The sequence below is a fragment of the Aulostomus chinensis genome, chromosome 1 (assembly GCF_037954235.1).
Source record: "Aulostomus chinensis isolate RoL2024-O1b breed Wild chromosome 1, RoL_Achi_v1.0, whole genome shotgun sequence".
NCBI lineage: Eukaryota > Metazoa > Chordata > Actinopteri > Syngnathiformes > Aulostomidae > Aulostomus > Aulostomus chinensis.
The window spans coordinates 55812532-55832247 of record NC_141320.1 but is presented as its reverse complement, the minus strand read 5'-3'; the positions used below and the strand labels follow the sequence as shown (position 1 = coordinate 55832247).

The following is a 19716-nucleotide window of genomic DNA, read 5'->3' as shown; positions in this document are numbered from 1 at the left end:
CTGTGCATGTTCAAATCAAGTGCTCCATTTCAGAAAAATAACACAAAGGAGCCAAAGCTTGAGTTTCTCTTGTCCTGTCTCACATCTTGACTCAGTCTAAATCTCACAGAGAGGAAATCCCTCAACAGGTGAACCCTTGACTTCCTTCCCCTCTTGTGTTCTGCTCATCCACTTCTTTGCTCACTGAGAGAATTGAGCTGACAGGATTTTAAACCTGGGCCTGAATGGAGTGGAGGGGCTCATTAGTGAGCCTGGAACGATCCTTAGTTTGATGAAGAGGAGGAGAAACCTGCCTGCAGTGGTTATGAGGAGCCAAACAGGACCAAACACAAAGATATGATTTTTTGAGGCGGTGGTGTTACAGGTCTCAGATTGAGACTCTGTATGCAGATGATGTTTCCTGTAAAACAGGATAATTAAGACAATCGGTGAGACGCGTCTGCTCTTTTCAGCTTCTCCGTGAAGACTGAGGAAGGAAACCGGCGTTCACCGGGAGAATCAGCCTGCGACACTGCCCCCTGCTGGTGGAATGACAAAACTCTCCCATTTTACATGGGATAGAAATAACATTAATAAATAATCAAAATAACATAAAATGTGACCGACATTTAATGAGCGTCACAGTGGCATAAACAGACAGACATCGCTATCGGTCGATGCTGCTGGGAGCGACACAACACCGGTTCTCCTGGTCAGTGTGGGGGGACTCACCTTCTCTGTCCAGCCTGACTCGGGGCTTCAGCACGGCATCGAGCAGTAGAACCTCTGCTGGCGGTTCTCCCGCTCGTACTCCGCCACGGTTTCCTCCAGCAGAGCCACGATCTGCTCCGCGGCCGCCGCCAGCCTCTCGGTGAGCAGCGCTCTCAGCTCCGGGACTCCAGCCGCTGAGTCTCCTTCTCCCAGCTGCAGCAGGAAGTCTTCAGCGGCGGCGAGGATCCGCTCCTGGACCGACACCCGCAGCAGCTGCGCGGCGCACATGTTGAGGTTCTACCGGCGCCACTCAGCCTTCAGGAGACAAAGACCGAGGCCTTCCGCTTCTGTTCTTCTTCTTCTTCTTCAAAACAAGCAGAGTCAAAGCTCTGTTCTCTGTGCCACTCCAGACTCGCTAACGTTTCCTTAACTCGCTAACCTGGTAGCAGCGGTAGTGATGAGTGGAGTGATCCAGGACTTCGTTTTGAAAAACACGTATTGATGACGTACTTCGTGACGTCCAAAGCCTCGCCGACCGGCAGTGACCACGTGACTGATTCAAACCCTGGTTCTCTGGCTTGGCGTGAGATTCTAAACCACTAAAGCCTGATTTATGCTTCTGCGTCGCATCGACGCAAACCCCAACAAAATCCTGCCTCCGTGTCGCGTCGACGCATGGTGACGTCAACGTCGAGGACTGTGATTGGTCCGCTCAAAACATCATTTCCGGTTCAGTCGCAGCACAACAACACCGACATTTTCAAAGTTTCTGTGGTGAAAGCTCCAAGAAAAAATGGACCAAGCCGAAGAAAGGATTATTCGCGGCACTACAAAGACTGACAAATGACCAACAATTGTTGTCTGTGACCGGAAGAAAACCAAAGAATACGACAAGAGCCCCGTAAACAATACAAAGACAAAGCCACACCCCCTAGCGGCTTGGCGGTGAAGAGCAGAGCAACGCGTTCCCTCGACGCAGAATAAACCAGGCTTTCCAGTCGCAGCTGTTTTACGCCCCCGTGCCAGATAAGGACCCCCATCAGGCTGTGCCACTCTGGAGGGAGCGCGTCTCACAGTCAGTCAGCGGAACCATGCGGATCCGGGCCGGAGCTGTGGGAAGGAGCGCTAATTGTATCGGGTTGTTGTTTTCTGGACTGCAGCAGAACAGGAGCAGCCGAGACTGGAATGTAGAAGTAGGTTATCTTGAAGTTGACTAAGTTATGGTGAACAATATTGTGGTTCAACACTTTAATGAGCTTTAAGGCAAACACATTTCATGAGGAAACAATGCCGGAATTGGACGGATTTCAGCGGCACACAACAACGTATCCGATACACCTCATTGGAAACCTGGTGGTCTAAGACTAAGAAACACCAGTCACCATGAAGAAAGGAACTTTTAGCTGAGGACTCATGTTCTTTTCTGCAGGTTGAATGTCGCATTTGTTGGACAGAAGCGTCTCATCTCAACAAAAGCACCTCTTCAGTGCTGAGGCATGATGGGGCCAGGCATGAGAATGAAGTCCCAGATCCACCAGGATGAACTCAGGTATACAGCCACTCTCCAACTGACTCACAGTTGCTTCATTGAGAATTAATTCCTATTCATTTCTTCTCTACTTCATCTTTAACCATCCAGCTTCCAGGAAGCAGATGCTGGATGAGGCTCTCCTGAATTTCATCCTGAAGGACTGCCAGCCCCTCAACACTGTTGAGAGGGAAGGGTTCAGGGAACTGGTTCAGGTCCTTGAGCCTCATATGTTTGCCAACCAGAAAGGTTTGTGTGGAAATGATCTAAAGCAGTAGTTGATATCTCCAGTTTATTTCATCTTGAATTTCAATGTATTGATTTACTCTGGGTGTCATTTTCAGACCATCAAACAAACGGTGGCCTAAAAGTACCAGGAGGAACGGGAAGGAGTGAAAAAGGAAGTCCAGCTGCCATGTGGACATCTGTGGACATGGAGGCTCCCTTGGCTCTGACCTGTCACTGCATTCGTCAGAATGAATGTGTTGGGAGTGCAAGACTTTCCACAAAGTCACCCTGCTGACAGTTTGGCCCCAGTCCAAAGAGGCATGATGGAGGACTGGGCCATCACCAACAAAGTGTAGTGTCTTGTGAGCGACGCAGCACCAAACATGACAGCATCCACTAGACAGCTCCAAATTCACCACTCAGTCTGCACTGCACATCGTCTGAATCTAGGAGTCAGAAAATCCTGTGATCAGATCCCCCACTTCCATCATCAGACACAAAGCCAGGAACACTGTCACATCCTTCAGATCAGCACTACAGCTAAGGAGAAGCTGGCTCAGGTGCAGCAACAGATGGGAGGGCCAACCCTGAAACTCATCAGTGAGGTGCCAACACACTGGAACAGCACACACCGCTGTCAGGGCTGCATGATGAGAGGGAACCAGTGTGGGAACCTCTGGCCTCTCTAAGACAGATTTGACTCCACTGACAGCTGAGGAGTTCACCACCATAGGAGAAGCACTTCTAGTAAACAGAGGTCATTCTAGTAGCCTGGTCCCTTTGTGGTTGAGCTATAATTTTAGGAAATATGGTCATTATTCAATGGTGACATCTCCCTCTGCTGAATAATGTAGAACTGAACGGATCCACTGGACATTCTTTTTGCAAACAGCATCATGCAGCAGCTGTCCTGAGTGGAAAACTGCAAATTTCTGTTGGTGAGAGTTAATCAAGTGATGGACTTTGTCTCTCAACAGAAGCTGTGTGGAAAAACCCTGCAGCTACGAGCGCTTCAGATTCTGAGAGTGATTCTTACGCCATTGGCTGGTTTAACCTGGCGTCTGACTGTGGAGGTGGCCGAGAGGAGCGTGACATGGCTGCACAGGTAAATCAACTAAAGCAGTGTTAGTCTTTGGCAGCAGGCCAGGCCGACAAATGCTAATGTCTCTGACTGACTGACTGATGAAGTTGGACCATTGGTCAGCCACAATGATGCATGACCACAAATAGTGGCCTGGGTCTTGATGAAGCTCACGTTAGTGTCAGCATCATTTTGAGTTCATGAGCAACTCTGACTACATCACTGTAGCATCGTTTTGAGTTCATGAGCAACTCTGACTACATCACTGTGGCATCATATTGAGTTCAGTAGGAATTCTTACTACATCACTGGAGCATCATTTTGAGCTTCGTTTCAAAGGCTCAGAGAAAGCAGCACCTCATGGTGGTCAGGAGACGAGGTGGCCGAGTGGTTAAGGCGATAGACTGCTGATCCATTGAGCTCTGCAGGCGTGGGTTCCAATCCCATCCTCGTCGTAGGAGACTTTGGTTTCTGCTCCTAGATTATGGAACGACTCTGAACTGTGAGGCTTTTCAAGAGGAGATTCCTGCAGCACCAGAGAGCTGCAGTTCTAGGACCCCACAGCACCACCTACTGAATTGGATGATAAAATGCAGTTCTGGGACTTCAGTTTTTTGGTGACAGCGCCACCTATCGAATTAGATGATAGCAAATTACTCCTTTCGAACTACAGTATTAAAGGTTTATTCCACCAAAATACGACTTCCTTTCCTTTAATTTCTAACAACAGTATAAAAGGTTTATTCCAATTCCACCAAAATACTTTCTAATTTATAGTTTTAAAGGTTCGTTCCACCAAAATACTTTCTAATTTATAGTTTTAAAGGTTCGTTCTACCAAAATACTTTCTAATTTATAGTTTTAAAGGTTCGTTCCACCAAAATACTTTCTAATTTATAGTTTTAAAGGTTCGTTCCACCAAAATACTGCTTCCTGTCCAACTTCTCAGTTTTAAAGGTTCATTCAGTTGAGGGCTCCTGGTTCTGTGTGAGGGGTTGAGGGTCGATATGGGATGATGAGGAAAATTTCATGTCACGATGATCCTGCTAAAGTAACTGTGAGTCATGATATCGAACAATGTCATCAAAATATGCTTGAACTCTTAAAATGGCAATAAAATCTACTGGAATCATTTTACCACAAACACTTTTATTGTGTTTTTGTGAGCATCATTTTTCAAACATGATAACATAAACTTTAAAAAGGGTCCATTCACTAACACTCTTACTTGAAGGTAGTCACTGATATCAGTAAATAGCTGATAAAGATTTGTGTTCATGTTTTAATTCTCTACTCTGACCTGTGCTGAGACACTGGACCAGAGAGGAAGACCTGCTCAGCCTCCTGCATGGACCAATTCTGCAGCTCAGTGATGACAACGAGGGATTCAGCATTGAGTTCATTTTTAAACTTTTTGGAGGAAACAACTGTAAATTAACCAGCAGTTACTGGTGATGCTTCACAGTTTCCAAGCTCAAACGGCCTCCTGCTTGTTGGACTCACAATTTCCAAAAAATGTAGACATCAAAAGTCAAATCATGTTTTTGTTTGGTTTTGTGTTGTTTTGTTTTTTTACTGGAGGAAAACTTCAAATTGTGATGATGTGTCTGACTTAGAAACTGAACCCCCAAAAATCAAAAAGTCTCCTTCTTCTGTGCCGTGATCTCTGAGCTGATCATGATTGATCTCATCAATAATCCTTGGCAGCCGACCAGTCACACACAGCCCCCCCCCCCACACACACACACACTGAGACATGCAGCAGCTCACAGTAACTGCCTCAGTCACACAGCAGATAGACTCCTTCTATAACAAGATAAGCAGTAGAAAATGGATGGAAGCGATGATGAACTGATGAACAGGTGATTTGTCCAAATGTCAACATCAGATTCATTTCCAATCTGTGGAAGCAGTTTCATCTTGAGGTTCCAGGGAAGAACAGCCAGCTGTGGGCTGACACAAATCTCTTCAGGAGCACTTCTATGCTCCAAACTTGCCAGGTTGAATTGTGTCTGTATTCTGAGGGCAGCAGGAGGACGGAGGAGTGAGGACACACATTTGGACCTGAGAGCAGCTGTGTGTGGGATTTCCCCTCCAAAGATAAAACCAGCTCCTTCATGCTGGCTATGAAGGTTCACAGTCACACTGACCCTGCTACAAATACTTTGATATGCAACAGACTGGTTTCTCTTCTGGTAGTTTGTTGTCACATTTATGGATCAATTTAGCTGACAAGATGAAGGCTACAAAGGACCAGCTAGAGATGCCAGGGATTGAACCCGGGGCCTCATACATGCAAAGCATACGCTCTACCACTGAGCTACATCCCCTCTGTTAGAGTAACTGTTTAACTGATCAAACACAAACACACACACAACATTTTTTTAATTATTATTCTTATTTTTAGGGATAAAAAGGAAGTCAGCCTGTGATCTCAAAGGCTCTGTGATCTCAGGAGTTTCACTGTGATGTCAGCCCACACAGCCTTAGACCACAGAGGCAAGTCAGGCTCCAGGAAGCTGAGGCTGCTCCGTTCTCAGTCCAGTCCAGAGTGAAGGTTTCCCTCTCAGAAGCTTTCCAATCCAGCCCAGATCCTCTCTGACTAGCAGGAGTCTTTGACTAATAAATAATCATGATATTGAACGTCTGCTCATCCTTAGAATGAAGTAAAAGTATTTGTGTTCCGAAAATAATCTCCAGATGCTAAGATCAATTATTAACATTGATTGACAGCTCTAAACTGACCCATCATCACCATACAGTTGCAACTGAAATATTTAGAAATATTTCAAGGAAGCAGCAGGCCCTCATCTGCCCCAGTCCACTCGACTGTGTCCCCTGAGACAGATGACAGCTCACTTCTGGCAGAGGCAGTTAGGTTGAGGACCGTTGCTGATGTCATCAACTGATGTCTCCATCACAAAAGGAGACAGACAGGATGGTCATGGACATAAAATAGAGGCTGAAGCATGAGAAAGAATGGTTGTCCTGACTGAAGTTTAGCTTGAGCTTTTTAATTTGTTACAAAAGAAAGTATTGGTACAAGTAAAGGCAGGCGAACTTTCCACAAATATTCAGAATTAACTTTGACAACCAAAACATGAACCAAGATGACAAAATCGTGAACATGAAAAAGGAACCAGTCCCACCTTCTTGTGTGTTCCTGCTGAAGTAAATGTTTATGAAGATTTGTTGTGTTCTTTTTCCAAAGGTCCAGCCAGCATTGCAGGTCTCAGGAGAAGGAGCCACTTCAGCAGGATCTGTGGGACAAATCCCCCCACGGTGAGACCTGTCCAGCTCCCTGCAGCTCTGCAAGTGTTACCAACTCTTCATTCCAGCTGTTTGGTTGAATCCCATTTTTTCACCTTTGAACCTTTTGAACACTGATGAGGAGGTGAGGCTGGAGGCAAAACCACAACCTCACGTCATCTCACAGGATGAACCAAAATGCTAGACACTTCCTGTCACTGCTCCAGCACCACCTGTCTCCCCTCCATGTCTTTACCATCTGTGCAGCTTCCTGCTGTCCCTGCACCCTCACAGGTGATCGCTCCACCTGGAGCCTCACAGATGGGTTCTAACCTCCCAATACCTGCAGCCCAGCCTCGACCCACTCAGACACAGTCACCCATTCAAGCTGGGCCTGGTACCACACTCCAGCACAGACAGAGAGAAAGAAGACACATGGGATCCTTTGAAGAAAATGTAATAAAGACAGGAAGCCCCCATCACATTGTCAGTGTTTCAGTGACTGGCATTGAGAAGAGACAGAGACAAAGTCACGTTATGAATGGAGGGCTGAGTTGGAGCAGAGGGGGGCAGGATCCTGGGGGTGGACTGTTTTAGGAGGCTGAGGTGTCTGGTGGTCTTGGTGGACCCTCTGCATCTCAAGCTGAGACAACAGTCCTGTGTTCTTGAGTCATTGTCTATAGTCTCTGTTGTTGGAGAGCTCAGTGTGGTCCCTGATGGTCTAGAGGCTAGGATTTGACGCTTTCACCGCCGTGGCCCGGGTTCGATTCCCTGTCAGGGACTGAGTTATTTAGAGGTTGAGGGAGAGGTGATAAGGTGGTCCACATGATGGTGGAGGTGATGAACTGTGAATCCATCATGGCTCCACTCTCACCCCCATTGTAGTGTTCTTGGTTCACTCTGCCATGGCTCCATGTTGAAGGGGAGCTGTCACATTCAGATTCAACCCTTTGTTAGACTCTTTTAAGTCACTGACTCCTGCAAGGACAAACTCTGTAATCCTCCTTAGTAGCTTTGGTTCCTCCTCAGCACAGAAAGTCTGTTCACTGATGTAGGAACAGAAAAACTTACAGCTCCGGTCCTTCGTTCCTTCCTCCACTGAGCAGAAGAAACACAGAATAGTGGGCAGTTCCTCCTACAGTTCTCAGAAAGTCTGAGGGCACCAAAGAAAGGAGGGAAAGGCTATCAATGTTGAATTATTTTACATTTCTTATATTTGATGAAAGATAGAACTTAATAAGCGTCCATCAATCTGCAGGACAAACTCCTTCATTATGTGTGTGGTTCAGAGTCCCTGGTTTGATTGCGGCTTTGACCTGAGCAGGTGTTCATCCACATCTCAGTAACAGGGGACACTTTATCACAGCAGTGGACAAACATCAGCATTCATCACCCAGCAGCTCCTCTGATCAACAGAACAAGTTCAAGTATTCTGAGAATGAGGGCATCCATCCCTCTACCTCTCACATGCTAAGCTAGCACTCTACCATTGGAGCTAATTCCACTTTTGAGCTTCCATTTGAGTTTTCTGTTCCCATCTCTATGGTAACGGTCAGTTTAGACCCACATCTTCAATCAGCTGTAAAATTCACTAAAAACAATTTTCTATCATCCAAGTTGTTTCCATCTCTTGGTTTCCTTGTTAGGCTTCCTTATCCATGGAAATATTGATTTGAATATTTTGTTGTGGGCCTCTGGACCTTTTTTAGTCAGTAAACCCTCGATTTCAATTAAAAAATGATAAAATGAACCTTTGGGTTTGGCAAAAAATTCTTTTTTCAGCAACAGAACTTTAATATAAACACAAAATGAAAAGCAGAACAGGCCAGAACACAAACTCTGCTCTGCCGTCCTTCCTGGTTACTGGGCATGGACTGCTGGAAGGGGCATTTTCCTCAGAAAGGGACAAGACGTTCATCCACTCTCACCTCTGGCCCTGGGTGTAATGTTGGTGCAAGGAGCTGCACCCATCTTTCCCAGACATCCCCAATGGGAGCAAGCTTGTCAGTTCTTGCTCCGGTGTCTCTGTCATCAAATCTGAGGACTCTTGATGTTCGTTGAAAGTTCTGAAGTGGCCTTGTGGCCCGGAAAATATTTCTGCCTGTCGATGCATCCCAGAGACGATCAGTGGCCTCACTGCAGGATCTGAACACTCCAGGAAGAAGAAGAACACCAATAGAAGCATCCAGGTGTCCCTCATCAATGTCTTTCCACTTGTCACCATGGACTTTTTTTCCTTTTAGGTTTGTCACAGCAATGCTGACTCTTTTTAGTGACAGTGGCATGAACAGAACCATCAACCATAAACAGCTCCAAACATGTCTTGATGTCACTGCCTCTCGTCACAGCAAACCTTGTGATTCCAGGGCTCATTTTGATGACATCAGCAGCAGCTTCCCTGCCATGTACATCAGGAGACACTGAGCTCCAGCCAATGTTCCCTATAGTTTTCATGTGTCTGATTATCCTCACAAGCTCCCTGAGCTCACTGAGGACCACTGTGAGCACCGTCTGAGGTAGGACCTGCATGGAGGGCAGAGAGAGAGAAGAATCAGGGACAAGGATCTGTCGGTTTGCTGCTTTATGAAAATATTGTAAATGATTATTCTTCTTCATAATATTGTTTTAGTAACCTGCTTAGGAGTTGTGAATGATGCAGAGTCCATGGGAAACAGCTAATGCTGTGGTACCCCCCCCCCCTCCAAGTTACTGTACAAACCTCAGAAACCTTTTGCCGTAATAAGACAAGATGTTGTTATATAGATGTAAAGATAAACCTATGGAGATGTACATGTATATAGATGTAGTCAAGTCAAGTCAATTTTATTTATATTGCACCAAATCACAACAAAGTTCTCTCACGACTCTTTACTAGTAGAGCAGGTCTAGAACCAAACTCCTTCAATGAATCTACACCCAACAATTCTCCATCAGCAGCACATCCTGCAACAGTGCTGACAAAAACCGTCCTTTTAACAGGCAGGAACATCGAGCAGATCCAGGATCAGTGGGGACGGCCTTCTGCTTTGACCGGTTGGGGGGAAAGAGAGAAGGAGAGCAGGGCAGAGACAAAGACAGATAATGGAGGAAGGAAAGAGAGGGACAGAAATAAAGAGAGAGAGAAAGGGAAGAGACTGATGGACAGACGGTGAGCAGGTGGAGCTACGGGTGGCAGCTTTAGCCTCTTCAGGTCTGCAGCCTCCTCCAGCAGCACCCAGATCTGGGATGAGGGGAGAGGGAGTTAGTGACACATCTGAGTATGATATATAAATGACAAATATAGGAGGACAGAGAGGAGTAGATAGAAGCCCAGTGCACCATGGGAGATCCCCTAGCAGCCTAAGCCTATAGCAGCATATCTAAGGGCCAGCCTAAGCAGCCCAACTATAAGCCTGATCAAAAAGGAAGGTCTTCAGTCTGCTCTTAAAGGTCGAGAGGGTGCCTGCATCCTGGACTGAAACTGGGAGACGGTTCCACAGGAGGGGAGCCTGATAGCTGAAGGCTCTGACTCCCAGTCTCCTTTTAGAACTCTAGGAACCACCAGTAACCCTGCATCCTGGGAGCAAAGGGTTCTAGCTGGATAACAGGGGACTAGGAGCTCTGTCAGGTAAGAAGGAGCCTGACTATTGAGGACTTTGTATGTTAGAAGGAGAATTTAGAATTCTCTTCTAGCCATGCAGAGAAGCCAGTACAGGAGTACTGTCTACTAGTTCTAGTCAACACGTGGGCAGCAGCGTTCTGGACCAGCTGGAGAGTCTTTAGGGACCTACTTCTTCTTTTGGTCACAGGTTTGAAGATACCAGTGGAAGTGAAAGGAAAGGCTGTGAGAGACCTGCCACACCTCTCCAGTGACCTGGGACATGATGGCAGTGGTGGGATTTGAACCCACGCCTCCTCAGAGACTGTAGCCTTAATCCAGCGCCTTTGACCGCTCGGCCACACTACCTCACTGAGCTGTTTTCTGAGTTGGTCTGCTAAAGGCATGTTGAAGAGGAAGTAACATAATGATATCAAACTTATTCTGAAGGGGGACTCCTTCCCTCCACGGTCACAGGAAGTGACAACAGCGCTGCTAGAAGCAGCCAGGAAAGAAATGGTAAAAGGACTCAATTTGTACAGAGCCTTTCTACCTCAGCAGCACTCAAGGAGCTGAACAATGTCCTCTCATTCACACACACTCACACACTGATGCTGAAGGCTGCCATGCAAGGAGCCAATCTACGCATCAGAAGTATTTAGGGGTTCAGTATCTTACTCAAGGACACTTTGACATGGTCACTGGAGAAAGTGAGGATCAAACCAGCCACCCTTTGGTTGCCAGATGGCCATGCCACTCCTGAGTCATGTGACCTGGATAAGATGGTGAACTACAGCTGATCGCCATGCTAGCAAACCCTCTTTTGTTTGGTTTGTTGTTGTTTAGTGACGGTGGATGAATACACAGGAGAAGTTGTGCATAAATTTGTGTTCCCTGGTCACTTGAATATATGCAGGAGTAGCAGGTGGAAAAAATAAATGGAGGAGAATGAGAGTTCAGTCTCAGCGCTATGACCTGTGCTGACACTAAAACATGTCAGCCCACAGAACAAAGATGGCAGTCCTCTGGGAAAGCAAGTACACCACACATACACGAAGAAACCCTACAGGAAACAAATATGTTGCCAGAGACTTTTACTCTGTTTTTGTTGTTTACCCAAGAACAGGATTGGAGGGAGACTGATGGTCGCTGTTTGGGTTTTTGGAAAACAAGGAGGCTGTGGGTTCAAGCTGGATTCTCAGAGACTATTTCCCCAACCTCTACATTGGCATCTACACTGTCATCCATTCACATGACTGAAGTCATCCAGTCACGTGACTGAAGTCATGTCAGTGATGTCACTTGGCAGGACTGTCACTGCCGTCTCATTCCAGAAAAGAATCCATGTGGCTCCATGATAACTGATGGACCTCTGGTTGGAGGCTGGACGATGATGTTTGGACTGGAAGGAAAACTCCTTGTCCAAATTCCATTGTGTTCAAGTTTAAAGTCCCACAATAAAAAGTAGCTGAATCTGACAGGTGAAGGTTTGGTGATGTTTTCTTGACTTGATGCTCTGACTGTCAGGGTGGATGACAGCTTCTTCTGCTGCTGCATCTGAGTGGCTAGGATTGGAGCTTTTACCTCCCCAGGTTGTCTGGTTCCAGGGGCAATTTTAAAATTCCAGTCCCCAACCTTGGCTGTTCTGAAACTCTTCTCCTGAATCACTCCTGAGCTGCAGCAAGAACAAATACCAGTGCCAGCCAGATCAACTTAATGGCTGCTAACAGCCTCAGACACTTGATTTCCATCAATCTGGAGCCAAGAAGGCCCTCACCTGTGGTTCTCCTCCAGGAGGGTCCAGGTTCTGCCATTGGGGCTCCTTGTGCCACTGCCAGAGAGCCTCAGCTGCACACTGCAACATTTCAACAGGAGATTGACATTCCTTCAAATGTCCTGACATCTTATTCCAATGGTTCTGTTCCATATTTATATTTCAAAATAAATCATACAATGAGGGGCTGCACGGTGGTTTAGTGGTCAGCACTGTGGCCTCACAGCAAGAAGGTTCCCGGTTCAAGTCCCAGCTCTGGCGCAGTATCTTTCTGTGTGGAGTCTGCATGTTCTCCCCGTGCCTGTGTGGGTTCTCTCTGGTACTCCGGCTTCCTCCCACAGTCCAAAGACATGCAATTTGGGGACTAGGCTGATTGGATTCTCAAAATTGACCGTAGGTGTGACTGTGAGTGTGAATGGTTGTTTGTCTCTGTATGTTGGCCCTGCGATGGACTGGCGACCTGTCCAGGGTGAACCCCGCCTCTCGCCCGTAGATGCTGGGATAGGCTCCAGCCCCCCCACGACCCTTACTAGTAAGGACTAAGTGGAAGACGATGACAACGATCACACAATGAAAGCTGCCACAGCTGGTTTAAGAGAGCGAACACGCTAAGAGATTTTAAATCAGTAAAAAATGCTTTTCTGTGTGCAAACTAGTGAGGGGCATGTAAGGATATTTTACCACCAATACAGAACCGAGACTTAAGTCATGTGATGAGATGGCGACTCTGATTATGAAGTTAATGGACAAAATGTGACTTGAAAGAAAATACATTTAAAAATACTAACTAAACTTAATAAATAAATAAAGAAGCAGCACAAATAACGTTTTCTTCTGCACAAATATACTGGAATTAGACTGCATTTTTGGTTAATGAGTAGATGAACGAGTATCACATATATATTATATACATGTGATACATGCACGTGGCTTTGGACAAAAGCTCAATGAAATTGTAGAATTATTTAAACGTACCAAGTGGACTGTTTCAGGTTTCTTGAAGACACTTGAGCTCTCATCCAAGAAGTGTCTTCAGTTTTCTTCACTGATGGGAGGATTTATGGCTCTGTGGGGGCGGGAACCCCCACTCACATGCGAGCTCTGCGTTTCAGAGTTGTTTTGGTCAGGATGTGAACGGGAAGTTGACTCAACTGGTATCTGGGTCAGTTAAAAGCCTCACAGTAATTCCATAATCTCGGAGTAGAAGCCGAAGTCACCTGCGACGAGAATACAGCTTGGTGCTACAGAAGGAAGAATACAGACCATCGCTACATCATCAGAGTGAACACCAACTGATGTTTGCCAGTTGAACAAGCCTTTGACTTCTAAATGACATCCAAGCTCAGATTCTCTTCCTGATAGAACAAGTCAATGTTGAAGAAGACGAGAGTACCAGACTTTTTCATCCAAGGAAACAAGCATCCTATCACTGTCCTATGCAGAGTTTCTTTAAAAAAAAGTGAGACAACCTCAAGATTTTCTGTTTCCTCTTGTAGGATTTTGCCACAGAGAATCAGAGCCAATCAAAAGCTTGTTGGACTTTAACGTTGGAGGACTGAACAAGTCATGACATCATCAGTTTTACCTTCACAGGTGCTTCATTTACTTTACTTTCAATTTTACAGAGGTAGAACCTGAAATCAAAGCTGTCTGTCCAAAGAAGTGAGAGCTTCCCAGGTTGTGATGTTCTTGTCTACAGCCTCTGTCTTGTATGGAGCTTCAGTCTTTAATGAAAAGACTCCTACATTAATAACATCACTGTGCCTCTGCAGTGAATCAGTCACTCCATCCATTTTCTATACCACTGATTTGTTAAAGGTTATGGGAAGGGGGGTGACATTTGGTGAGAGCAGGGTTCACCCTGAACAGGTCACCAGTCCTCAGGTCCACTGAACAGGTCCCCCATGTGGGATGATGGTGTTGAAGGCAGAGGAGAAGTCCAGGAAGAGAAGGTAGACATGGGAGTTCCTGCTCTCCAGATGGGTGAGGGCTGTGTGGACCACTGGTGAAATGGCGTCATCAGTGGAGCAGTGTTGCCTGTAGGCGTACTGGTGGGGGTCCACAGAGACGTTGATGGAGACCTCTATGTGGGCCTTGACCAGCCTCTCAAAGTACTTCATGACTACTGGGGTGAGTGCAATGGGTCGGTAGTCATTTAGGCCTGTCACTGTGGAGCACTTGGGGACAGGGACAATAGTGGCAGTCTTTAGGCAGGTGGGGACAGATGACAGTGCCAGTGAGGTGTTGAAGATGTCCGCCAGCACCTCGGGCAGCTGTTGTGCACAGTCCTTCAGTCCTCACCCTGGGATGTTGTCTGGGCCTGCAGCTTTGCGAGGGTTGCTTCCCTGAAAGGTCTTCCTCATGTCTGCTGTGGTCACACTGAGGGGCGTGTCGTCAGGTGGTGGTGTGAGTCTGGTGCTGGGGGGGGGGTGTCAGGGTCCTCGAAGCGGAGAAGAAACTCATTGAAGGAGTGAGGCGCTGGACCTGCTCTACTTGTGAAGTGTCATGAGATAACATTTGTTATGATTTGGCGCTTTACAAATAAAACTTACGACTTAAATGGAAACTGTCTGGGGGGGGGGGGGTGTAGCCTCCATCAGGGATGTGTTTGATGTCTGAATTCTGTCTTTGATGTCTGAATTCTGTTCATTGATCTCCTGCTTCAGTCTTTGTTTGATCTCTGACTGATCCTAAACTCATCAAAGGATCACATCACCTTCACAATCTGTAAAGAACCTGGGTGTCATTTTTGACTCTGAGCTGAATTTCATTTCATGTCAAGAACATAACTAAGAGAGGTTTTGATCATCTTAAGAACAGAGCCAGAGTCGCCCGTTCCTCTCAGGCCAACACGGAGGTGCTGATGCATGCTTTTATTTCCAGTCGTTCAGATTCTTGTAGTGCCCTGCTGCTCTCTGGTCTCCCCAAAACAACCATCTATAATCTACAATGACTCCAGAATTCTGCAGCACGTGTGCTGACGAGGACCAGAGGGCGGGAGCTCATTACACCGGTTTTAAAGTCGCTGCATCGGCTCCCCGTGTGTTTCAGGATCGATTTTAAGGTTCTTTTAGTTGTTTTTAAGTGTCTTAATGGTCTTGGCCCACCTTATTTATCCGAACTGCTTTTGTCATATCAACCTTCGCGGACCCTGAGGTCCTCTGGCACCGGCCTTTTTGTCGTTCCAAGAGTCAGAACTAAAACCCGTGGGGAGGCTGCATCCAGCCATTATGGCCCAAAGTTATGGAACAGCCTGCCAGAGAACATGAGGACCGCAGAGACTGTTGATGTTTTTAAAAGGAGGCTCAAGACTCACCTTTTTAGCTTAGCTTTTAACTGACTTAGTCTCTCTTATCCTTTAATTTTATCACGATATCTTACTGTTACTTTTGTCTTTTAATTATTTTATTCTACTTTTTTATTAGCTCTTAAAACTTTTAGATTTATATATATTTTATGTCATTCTGATATTTTAATATTATTGTAATTTCTGTTCTTTCCTATTCTACCTTCTTTGAGTCTTTTAGTTTTTAGCTCCAGTGTTTCCTGGTGGGAGCCCTCCACACTGGGAGGTGTGTCTGGTCCGCCCGCGGGAGCGTCGTCCTTGGGATCGTCCAGGCCCGGAGAGCTGGGGGGCTCTGCATTATATGTGGAGTGTACCTGGTCTGTCCGGGTCAGGGGGGTCTCGGTGGCGGCGCTCCCTGTGGTTGTGGGCTGTGGCACCTCCCGGTGAGGATGGCTCCCATAGGTGGTCTTTCCTCACTAGGATTTTCAGTGCCCTTCCATGTTCCTACTTACAGTCAGTGTGTGGTTGTGTGTATGCGTGTGTGTGTGTATGTGTGTGTGGGGGGGTAGTGTGTGCATGTATGTAGTCATGTGGGTTGGGAAGGCCGGGTTCTTAACATTTATTTATTGTATTGTTTTATATTTTATTTAATGTTGCCTGTTTTCCCTCAGTTCTGTGAAGCACTTTGTGTTGCAGTCTGTGGATGAAAAGTGCTGTACAAATATAAATAAACTAAACTAAACTATCATTGCTGCTGCTGTTGCTGTTGTTGGTTGTGTGTCTGTCTTCCATCCCCCTGTCCCTCTTCTTTTTCCTCTCTGCTTGTCTTTCACCCTCATCTTGTTCCCCATCTTTTTGTCATTCTCTCCCTCCTTTCTCTCTGTCTTTTGTCTTTTCTTCTCTATGTTTGTCTTCTGCTCTCTGTCCTGTCCTGCTCTCTTTCAACAACCAACCAGTCAAAGCAGACGTCCGGTTAAAAAAATATTATAAAAGAACTCTTGATTTGATTTGGCTTGAGACATGAAGAAGATAGGATTTTTTTCCTCTTAATTTTAGAAGCATTACAGATTCATGAAAAAATCATCAATCAGTGCAGTATTTCAGACAGACTTCTGGTCCGTGAGGACGAGGAATCCAGCACAGATCCACAGATCTCCAACTGCCATCTTTGATGGTCAGTCTGTAGGGTGGAGAGATCCTCCTGAGTCTGGCTTTGAATGTTTGTCTGTGGATGTGTGTTGGCCCTGTGATGGACTGGTGACCTGTCCAGGGTGAACTAGGCCTGTCGCCCAAGAGCTGCTGGGATAGGCTCCACCCCCTCATGACCCTGAACAGGATCAGCAGAAGACAATGGACAGAAGTCCTGACACATTGAGCAGTTCTCCAGGACCATTTTTGATGAAGGTCTGGATCACACCAGCCTTTTTTGTTTGTCTTCTTCCAGTTGCCTCAACATTGTGTGAGCCAATAATTCCACATCTGTACCAGACACACCTCTGGTTGGTGGGTTGATGGATCTTTCTGTTCTAACAGTGTCTTTTATCTTGCTTTTATCTTTTGTATCTTTTCTTTGTATCTGCATTCTGTGGTGCACAGTGGCTCTGGAAGAGCGCTCTATCTAACTATTGTGACTGTACCCCCCCCCCCCTCCCGTACAACGAAAATAAAAGATTCCGATTCTGACACACACACACACACACACACACACACACACACACACACACACACACACACACGTGTATCAACATGATGTTCCGAATGTTTCACTGTCTGCGGTTGTCCAGCTCTCCTTGCCTCTTCACTGTCATTGTCAGAACTCTGAGCAGTCTTCCTCTCTAGGTGATGTCTCTGAGTGATGATGATTGCTGTCTGTTCAACCAGCTTCATTTGTTGATATCTGAGAAGGACTGAAGACAGCAAAGTGTGCTGATTGGCCAACAACCCCTCACAGGTCAAAGGTCACTGCTCTGAGGCGGACCAGTTTACTGTAACAGTGGTGGCACCATCCACTGCTGGCGCTCTCTTCAGTGCTTCTTGTTTCTGCCCTTTGTGTGTGAGCTCCTAGAGCAGCTGGTCCGGCTCCCCCCCTTTTCTATTCCACTAATTTTTTTTTGGATTTTCTATTTTTGTAATTCATCATCGATCTTGGCTCACGGTCGCTACACTCTTGACCTCCTGTGAGCCTTGAAGAGAGAGAAGCCACCTTTGTGTCGGAGAAGAGCAGCTTAGTCCAGGCAGCCAGCAGCCTGAGACCAGAGGGTAGCCAATCAACACGCTTCCCTTCTTCATGGAGCGAATCTCAGCGGGAGCCATAGTCGACGAGGTGGAGGCTTTGGAGGCCGTCCTCCCACCAGTTCGTCGGAGAGGCGTCGTACATCGATGGGAGAATCCAGCTGAGAACGTGAGCCGGTTACATTGGTTTTCACCAATTCAGGCCTGGACTCCTGTCTCGCTGCCAAACTCCGCCTGACTCCGTAGAGCTGGTCAGCCTCCACTCAGTCCTCTTCATTCGGTTGGAGGTCACCATCGTTCATCCTACATACCTTTCCACCTGCCTCTTAGCCATCTACTTGAAGCTCAGATAAATCCAGGCTAATTCATACCTGCTACTCAATATGGGCCTTAATTACTCTGCTGGAATTATCACTCTGTCTTAAGGGTTTTCTTAATTGTATTAAATACTCTTTAATTTCCAAGAAGTGTTCCAAATCATTTATGCATGCAAGCCACTGATCCACAAGAACTCATTGATGAGCTTCAACCTGAGACTGAGTGTTTCTCATTGGACGAGACACCCATTCAATGAGACTCATTGTCAGTCCACTGAAATCTACTGGTGTTCCTGGTGAGTTGATTTAACAACATGAGCTGACAGAACCTACGTTCAGGTAGGAACCACCACATCCAGGGTTCTGGACCTTTGAGCAGGCAGAGCCATCAAAGTAGCAGACTAAGCTAGCAGACGTTAGCATTGAGAAGAAACTGATACCTGAGCCTACTTTTGGGTCTGGTCAAGTGATGACACAATAATATGACATCGTTGTCAGACTTACACCTGCTCAACACTGACCAAAGGCCGCCCTATTTCATTGTGGGAAATTTCTGCTTGACTTGTGTCCATCATACGAAGAAATTTCTCCAGAAGCAGTATTGACAGTGCAAATTATTGAGTATACACCATTTTCTCACCCTGAGTAGGGCAGAAGTATGGAACTTCAGACACAGCCTGTGTTTGTGTTGTTTATTCATTGATTTTTCTTACAATTCACAATCACAGCTACACAAAGTGAGAGGACAAGCAGGGATGTTCAAGATGAACGCCCAACGTGGGGCTTGAACCCACGACCCTGAGATTAAGAGTCTCATGCTCTACCAACTGAGCTAGTCAGGCTACATCTGAGTAGCTTCAATAGCTTCATCAGACTCATAGTCACATGATTGATGAATGACCACAAACACACCTTCATCTTTGACAAAGAAGTAAATAAAAGGTGAATCACAGATGAGACACCAGTGGTAAAAACACTAAAGTGCTGTCAAGGAGAAACATGATTCGAGCAAACACACACACAAGTTACAGAGAGAGAACTCTCCCAGAGGGAACCATTCAAAGGAGAACCATAGAGATCATCAGGCTGGATGACCTCATCAACATGAGACAGGTGGATAGGAAACAAGCTCAGACATGTCAGGAACATGAGATCCAAGTGGTGAGAGAGCAAGAACTGGTGAGGTTCCAGAACCAGGAGTGAGGTGGAGCCTGCATCAGCTACTGGGAGCTTTTAGTCTAAGGTTCAACTTGGACTTGGAATTTGGAGATGAAGAACAAGTTCCTCTCAGGCTTTCATGGAGTTTTCAGGGGTCAAACAGACCCTCCTCTGATTGGTTGTCAGATGTGTTCTCATTGGACCACAGCCTCCAGGTTGAGGGTTCTGATCCTAGTCAGACACATTGACACTGATGCTGCTGAGCCTGAAGGGAGGATGAAGAAAGGAGTGTCTGAGAGAGCTTCACCAGACCAACTGTCCAGTTGAACAACAAACACTAGTTCGAAGCGAAGTAAAATCTGGTCAACTGGACGTAAGTTTATCTTGAAGACGTTTCACCTCTCATCCGAGAGGCTTCTTCAATTCTAGTGAAGAGTGTGGAAACTCCAGCTTATAAACCTATGTGGGAGTGGTCAGTGCTATTGTGGTGGAAACGACCCCCCCGAGACTCACCTGGCCTCCCCAAACGACAGTCGTTGTGAGGTGTCAGGGAGTTTCAGGGGTGGTCGTTAGGGGGTTTCACCGACCTCTCAGAT

At 46.3% G+C, this 19716-nt stretch overlaps 2 non-coding genes across 2 annotated transcripts; both read right to left on the bottom strand.

Annotated features, from left to right (window-relative positions):
* Nucleotides 1–5785: 5785 nt before the first annotated feature.
* Nucleotides 5786–5857, bottom strand: trnaa-ugc (transfer RNA alanine (anticodon UGC)). The gene has a single exon. It is a non-coding gene; the product is annotated as a tRNA-Ala (tRNA).
* Nucleotides 5858–18731: 12874 nt separating this feature from the next.
* Nucleotides 18732–18804, bottom strand: trnak-cuu (transfer RNA lysine (anticodon CUU)). The gene has a single exon. It is a non-coding gene; the product is annotated as a tRNA-Lys (tRNA).
* Between the last annotated feature and the right edge of the window lie 912 nt (nucleotides 18805–19716).